Source organism: Mesocricetus auratus, unplaced genomic scaffold, assembly GCF_017639785.1.
Source record: "Mesocricetus auratus isolate SY011 unplaced genomic scaffold, BCM_Maur_2.0 Super-Scaffold_100018, whole genome shotgun sequence".
Lineage (NCBI taxonomy): Eukaryota > Metazoa > Chordata > Mammalia > Rodentia > Cricetidae > Mesocricetus > Mesocricetus auratus.
This window is the reverse complement of record NW_024429199.1, coordinates 33,289,429-33,297,672: the sequence shown is the minus strand read 5'-3', so window position 1 is coordinate 33,297,672 and position 8,244 is coordinate 33,289,429. Positions and strand designations below refer to the sequence as shown.

The window sequence follows — 8,244 nt, the reverse complement described above, 5'->3', positions numbered from 1 at the left end:
CTGACAATAGTGTCAAGGGAAAAAACAGACTATGGATGGGTCTCTTGATTATGGTAACCAACTGGATTACTATAGTTTAGAGCTAACTGGTTTTTATCTTTTGGTTTGTTGGCTTTTTGAGACAGTGTTTCTCTGTGTAACAGCCCTAGCTGTCTTGGAACTCACTCTGTAGACCAAGATGGCCTTGAACTCACAGAGATCCACCTGCCTCTGCCTCCAGAGTGCTGGGATCAAAGGCATATGCCTCCACAAACCTGGTAACTGTTAATTAGGCACAAAGTTTGACATGGTTGTATTTAGTGAGCAATTACTATATGAGATACTATTGTGGGTGCTAGGCATGTTAGCTCATTCAATATTTACTAAATTTCTGTCATTTCCATATAAAAGAGAGGGTTAAAACTGGGGCAAGTGAAATGAGTATAATCTTGGTTGTCAACTTGATACCCTGCAAAGAGGGACCTCTGAGGGATAATCTTAATCAGATAGAGATTTTTTTCTTGATTGAACACTGATGCAGTACAACCAACCTATTGTGGGCAGTGCCATCACTGGAGAGATGGCCCTGGGCTATGTAAGGAAAGTAACTGAGTAAGGTAGTAAGTATCATTTTTCCATAGTCGCTGTTTCTGTTTCTGTCTCTAGGTTCCATTCTTTCTTGAGCTCCCACTTGACTTCTCTTGGTGATAGACTGGAACCCGTAAGCTGAAATAAACTCATTCCTCCCCAGGTTACTGTTGACATGGTGCTTATCAAAGCAACAGAAAGCAAATTAAGTTTATTGGCTATTCCTTAATCCAAACGATTATCTCATGCATGTGTTATAAATGATATTAAGTGTATACTACATATTAAAACAAGGGAGTCACTAGAAATACACAGTGGAACATAATAGGGAAGGAATATTAACTAGAACAGTTTTGACTCTAAACATGTGACAGTTAAGCAGAATCCAAAATAGATTCCAATATGAACAGATTGCTCTCAGAAAAAGGAATACAAATAGCTCACAAGCATAGGAAAAGACAGTCAAACTTGCTAAAAATCAGAGGAGTATAAATGATAGTCCCACTGAGATGTCACTTTCCATGTAGAGGGTAGGTAGGGATCCTTGTATGTAGTAGTTGTATGTAATAGTATGAGTGGGTATTACCTCTGTGGATGATTTTTGGTAGTATTTATCTAAATTTAAGGTGTTTTCAATATTTCAGTGTTTAAGATTCAAAATCAGCTATTTTACTTGTAGGGATATCTTATAGCTAACTAGTGCTTGTAAAGAATAATTTTTCATGAAGAGATAGCATGTGATAGCCAAAAGGTCCAGTAGCTTGTAAGTGATTAAATACAAGCCTCAATGCACACTCTACATAGCATGTAATTCTGTTATATGGTCACTTTTAAATTGCTGTAGCCTCAGTTTCTGGAAGAATGACTGCAAATACTAGACAACTAATAAACAGCTATGGGATGAGTGAAATTCGTTTTTACATGGGGTTAAAAACGAAGTCTCAATTCAGACTGCTTTCCTATGATGTGTGAATTGTAGCATAAAGCACTCTGAATGGAGTGTATGTCTCTTTCTTATATTTCTCCAGGTAGGGAGTGCGCATGTCTGTTTCTTATGTTTCTGCAGGTAGGGAGTGTGCATGTCTGTTATGTTTCTGCAGGTAGGGAGTGCGCATGTCTGTTTCTTATGTTTCCGCAAGTAGGGAGTGTGCGTGTCTGTTTCTTATGTTTCTGCACGTAGGGAGTTCGCATGTCTCTTTCTCAAGTTTCTGCAGATAGGGAGAACTTGTCAAGTGCTGATCACTGCACCAGTGACACAGATGAAAAGTCAGTCAGAGTCAGCCTCAGCTCTCAAGGATTTTATCTTTTTAAAGGAGAAATGAAGACTGTAAGACCTATTAGGACTTCGAGTGGAAACAAAATGCTTCATACAGAAAATCATCTTGTTAGCTTCTAAGAGAAAGTCCAGGAGTAAGCCTGCAGGCTGAGGATGACCCCTTGGCCTTCAAGAGTAGCTTGGGATCAGTGGAGAGCTTGCTCTAGGACCAACTGAGGGTGCACGCTTGAGGTACATGGCCTGTGTCAGGTCATCAAACTCTTGATCTCATGAGGGGAAGTTCTAGAATACTGCTTCACAGATGAGGAAACTTAAGACTCAGAGACGTCACCAAGCTAAGCACAAAGCTGGATTTTGAAATCAGGCAGTTTGTGTGGTCTGCCACTCATCTGAGCAGCTGAACTCTATTGGTTTCTTACCTCTGTGAGAAGAGGATATGTTAAAAGTCTAGATCATGATTTGAGGGTAGGGAGATAGTAGAAGATGAATTTCGGAGTGTCTGTAGAGTAAATCTGTAGGGCACTGAGCACTTTGTTTCAGTTCAGGACTTTCCTCTCAAGGCACTGGAGTTTCCAAGTAGGAACCGACAACACTGGGAAGACGAGAGGGAGTGGATGACGACGACGTGGATTTGGATGGAGAGAATGAAAAGGAGCCTCGGGTTGATGTGAGGAAATTCAAGCAGAAGGAGCTCAGGTCGTGAGAGACAAGGACCTGAGTCATCTTTTTAGTGGGATGCGGGTAAACATAAATAAACACTGAGAGTTATTGCAACCAATTATATTTTTATATTCACTAATGTCAAGTAATCTTTACCGCCAGCAACAAAGATATGAGATATAAATTTAAATAGTTTCCTGAGAACATACGAAAATTAAATGTTCTCCCTTGTAGCAAGAGATTTCACCATCTACTGGTGAACCACATTTATCAATCTCATTAAAATTACTGCAGAAAAAGGTTGCATAGATTTCCCTGAAACTGCTTAATGGGTTCTACAGGTTTTATGGAGAACTTTACCTGAGTGTAGTAAAATTTCTATTAAAATTTCCTCTGTGATTTGTCTCCAGGGACCTATATTTCTATAAAGTTATTTTAAATTGCATCTTGACTTATTGTAATATTTACTCACTGGCATCAGCTTATTTTTTCCTGTACTCTTCTAATCTCCACTGTGCACAACAGAAAGCATGGGGGGGGGCCTCCAGGTGTAGTGATGGACTCAGTCCTGGGAGGCAAGAGACAGCTTTTGATTGCTTCCCTACTCAGAACTGGAAGACATCGCCAGACTCTTAGAGAATGTTTCTTTATCCAGAAATGAAGAGCATGTGTTCAGTACTGGATCATGTTCTTTTATCATTATTCCTGTAATAAATACATGGAGAGTCCACCGCCTGAACCCTCAGAAAGCTACAGAGCTGAACTAGCCATTTCCATGTCTCAAGGGATGTTGTATTTAAGTGTTAGTAAGTGTGATAATTCTTATTTTAAAAACTAAATCACTAACTCAAGAAACAATGACCTTCACCTTAAAACAATTTAAACACATTTGGAATTATCAGTATTTTTCTATCTGTCTATCATCTATCGACAGACAGACAGACAGACAGACAGAGAGAGAGAGAGAGAGAGAGAGAGAGAGAGAGAGAGAGAGAGAGAGAGAGAGAGAGAGAATCTTAATCTTACTGCATTTCTGATGCTGGCCTGGAATTCACTCTGTAACTGATGCTGGCCTCAAATTTGCTGTGATCTTTCTGTCTTAGGCTCCTAAATATTGGGATGGTATATGTATATGACTGCTCCTGGCTATAGATAATAATCCCTCAAACTTTCCAGAAAAAAAATTGACGGACACCTGCATCCACTGACAGACCTTAGATAATTCGTGACTGCTCTTCTGGTTTGCACTAGGATATAAAAGAACATGCTCCCTGTGCTTTCTGCCTGTCTTTGTGGTCAAGACTGAAGTGAGAAGTACATCTATATTTTTTTAATGACAGTTCAAAAAGGCAAGGGCACAAAAAACCAGAGAATAGCAGGAGTGCCATTTTGTTTTCGGTATGCTCATATGACATTAGTAAAAAGAGATTAGAACCAAAGAAAAAATAGAGAACTACCAGCAGATTCCAGCTCTCTTTTATATTTGTCTTTTCTGTTAAAGAGAGAAGACAAAAATAAGAATTATTTGTCTTCAGGTTAATAAGGAGCAATCTGGGGAATGGGCAAGCAGATATGTTTGGCACTCCTTGGCCTCCATTATCCACTGACTGCAGAGAAAGGGGCAGATCTCTGCAGAGCATACAGGATATTTTTGATGAAGCACTGCAGGAGAGCAGCCTTGGGGCAGCTTTGACAGGCTGCCAAACATACATTTTTATTTTGTCTTTATTGGAGAGGCACTGTTTCTAGCAAAATCATGTCTGGAGTCCTGCTGCCAAACACAGAGGCAGCTATGGGAAAGGTGCAACCTGATTTCTACTGACAGGGAAGTGCTCGTTGTCCCCGACTGTGCCCAAAGGACCAGGCTGTCAGCAAAGGTGAGACAGACATCTCTGCAGCCGAGCTCAGGGTTGAACAGGGCTTCACACCCCTCCCCCAGGATAGGGCAACCACCTGCTCCAGTGTGTTTTTTAGCCTACACACAAATAGCCAAGGTCTCCTTCAAGGCCTCTTCTAAATAGAAATGACACCAGACAAGCCAGTAGCCAGTTCTCCAGATTCACTGCTGCTGAGACCTGCCTCTTTCCAGATGTTAGTCTATGGCCTGGCCAATATTAGGTGCTCAATAAATATTTGTTTAAATGGCTCTGTGATGATTTAATGGCCAATTAATTAATTTTCGGGTCTGTGACTAACCCAGTAGCTGGCACATGACAAGTGTCAATAAATTCTTTATGAGTGAGCAAACTGGCGGCAAACTCAGGTTCAAGCACCAGAGCCAAGGCAACATTACACAGCAGATGAAGGTACAATGGTCTCTCCCATCTCAGCTCCCGCATGTCTAAGCAGAGTCCATGGCTAACTCTGGACAGCCTTCCCTTAGAGCTTCAGTTCTCAATGACCAGCAGCGTCACCTACTAGAAATGGAAATTTCAGCCCCACTTCAGTCTTTTGGATTAGAAACTTTGAGTGGTACCAGCAATCTATGATAAACTATGACAAGACCTTCTTCTGTGTACCCGAGGAATCTTCATTCTGTCACAAGGTAGACTCCTTTCTCAGGAGCTTTGCTTCCTTTCTATCATCTATCCATTGATGAGTTTCAGCAGAACACTTTAGTTGATTAGATTATTTTATTATCCCAATGATATTTTAAAGTTTAATAGGGGATTAGAGAAAAGCAACATTATTGATCAACACCTAGGTCCAGTTGCATAAATCAAAAACAAACAAACAAAAAATGTTGGTTCTGAGAGTGTGCTCCTTTTCAGATTAGTTTCAGTGTCCTATCTGATACAAAGAGTGGTCAGATGAGAAGTGGGTTGCTTATTGGCTATCCAGTGTTTAAAATTTAGATATTAAAGAAAAACAAGACCCTTGGTCAAAGGTCACCCCTCAGATATGTGAAGTTGTTTTTGATCATTAGATTATAAGTAGGAACATACTACATAGAAGTTTTCATTGTGAATGTTTCTTCAAACACTGAAGCCTCCTCCTCAATGGCATGTTTTCTGTTGTGATAAAACTCAGATGAAACCAAGAAGCTGCTCTTTCTAAATGGCCACTATCATTGTCATTCTTTGGGGTTTTCCTTCATCTCACTAAAACCACCGTGTTGTATACGAGCAAGCTCCTGCCCTTTATAGGCATTTGTGTTAATGATGCACACTTCACGTGGATTCAACGTCACCACTTCAGGAGGTAATGGCATCCAATAATGACCCAGACAAGGAAATAAAGCACCAATATTGATGAACAAGCCTGCCCCCACCTTAGGCATGAAAACTGTCTTATAATAAAGGCAAACTAGGCTCATTCCTGTTTATGACTAAACCTCTGTTTCTCAAAGACTTCATTATTCTCCACTTGTAAGCTTAGCTACAAATGTTTCTGTACTGACATTCCAGGGAAAACAATCATGTCTTTGTTTCAAAAGTTGTTTATGACAATTTGCAACCCTGTATTTGTTTCAAAAGGTTATATGACTACCTTGTCATGACTACCCTGTTATACCCACCTTGCAGCTATGCCTTTGTTTCAGAAGGTCTTTATGACTAACTTGTTATGCTCATGTTCTGGTCTTGTAATGCCACATATTTTGTCAGCCAAATCCCCCATTTGGAAAGCCCCTAATCCCGAGCTATAAAAGCCTTGTTTTCCTTACATCCAATGCTGACTTCTCGAATCCTGCTTTTAGAGAGAGACAGCCCCAGCCCATGTATAAGAATAAAAAGCTTGCTTTAATTAATTGCTTGTTCTAATTAATTAGGGTATGATGATTTGAGTCAGTGATCTTTCTCCTTTCTTCTTGGGATTAACATATCCTACATGGTCCAGTTCTCTCTTAAATGACTAGAAACTTTGAATTTTGTAAAGTGGGCATAGTGTTAAACACCTGTAATCCCAGAACTTGGTGGGGGCCAGTAGGGTGAGAATTGGAGGCCACTGTGAGCTTCTTAAGTAATTACTAGTCTCAAAAATCAAATCAAAACAAAAAACCACAATGAAGATGACATCACTATGGATGTGGGTTCATATAGAGATTTGTAATCCTTGGAAATTTTGATGTCCTGTATGTTCAGCCAGGCCTGAAGGATTTATTCCATTCCATGGAAAGTCCTTGACATATTGACTTCCTTTCTGGAAAATTCTATTTAATATGCTAATGCACTTTGTCAAGTTGCAATATATTTTCCCCAAAACTTAAATAAGTATTTTATTGGAAACATTTTTCATGTTTAAAATTGAATCACAATGTTCACTTCATTTCATATTCATTTGATTATGAGAGTGGCCATTTTTAACCAGGCATATAATAAGACAAAACGAATTATAGCTGGTCCATTTAATAGTATTTCTCCATGTACATATCAGAAATATTTTTACTGTTTATAGTATTATTGTAGGACACATAATATGTTGATAGCTAACCTCATAAATTCATGCTGTCCATCCTTATTACAAATAACTTACCCCATTAAATATTTCTGCAAGTCTCTAATCAAATGAATCAGACAAATCAGTCTAGCATCTGCCTTTTTCCCTGATTTTCTCAGGCACCTGTGTATATGTTTATTTCATTAGGTATCAGAAGGGATTTAAATTTATAAATCCCATTAGGCACTCTATAATAGAGGTTGAGGAATTGGTCTTGTTCAGTGTAAAATAGGAAAGCTGAGGATATCATACCCCCTTCCCAATGATGACATTTTTATTTATCTATCTATTTATTTATTTATTTGATGTGTTTATATGTGCATGCCTCACCACTGATTTTGTGTGTGTGTGTGTGTGTGTGTGTGTGTGTGTTTGTGTGTGTGTGTGTATTTGGACCACAGCATATATATGGAGGTCAAGGGATGACCTTGTGGAGTCATTTCTCTTTCCACCTTTGCATGAGCCTTAGAGATAAAAGCTAGGTTCCCAGGCTTCTACAGCAAGCACCTTTATGCACTGTGACATCTCACTAGCACTCAGTGATGATTTTTATAGTTCCACACTAAGGTTGCTGTCATTTCCCACTGTGCTGTCCCTTCAACTAAAACAGAAGAGTGTGGCTATGCAGGAAGGGAACAAAGATCTAAAATTGTCCACACCCTAGTCACTGTCCACCTCTACAGGAGCTCACTAGTACACTTACCTCAACAGCTCCTCTGGATAACACTCATCTGCAAAGGCAACAAGTGAACATCACTTTATTATTCATTTTGAATCTTTTAGAGATCATGACTCTACTCACATCACATTGTCCAGCTTTTCAGCAGAAAGTGCACAATGACTCAGCACTTTGAGACTCTTGGAAACCTCACCACAAAATCCTTGTCGTGTTCTATCTATTAATTTAATGTTACATGATTCTTATCTGGTCTCTTGGAGGGTTGGCTATTTAACTCAGTGGTAGAGTGCTCACCTAGCAATCTTAAATTACTGGTTCCAATCCTCAACAGTGAAAAAATGAAGATCTAATTTTAATTATTAGGCCAGGTCCTCAAAAGCTCATAAACATCCTGTGTTTGCCCCTCCTGACATTGTGAGTGGTATGCTCACTTTTGTCTTATCACCAGGACTTCAGTGACAGTGAGGAATCCAGCTAGCCTTCATTATTCTGAAGCTCCCAACCCATCAGTGACTTAGTTGATATGTTTATCAAAAAGCTGTTTTCCAGCTTCTTCCCCTACAAAAGGTTCTTACCTTATTTCAATTTGTTGGCTGTGCCCTGCTGAGGCTGGAAATTGTCTACT

General features: G+C 39.5%; 1 non-coding gene across 1 annotated transcript; it reads left to right on the top strand.

Annotated features, from left to right (window-relative positions):
- The first annotated feature begins 3,698 nt into the window (after window positions 1-3,698).
- On the top strand, window positions 3,699-3,825 carry LOC121132953. Its single transcript, XR_005869668.1, has one exon. It is a non-coding gene; the product is annotated as a small nucleolar RNA SNORA31 (small nucleolar RNA).
- Window positions 3,826-8,244: the final 4,419 nt, after the last annotated feature.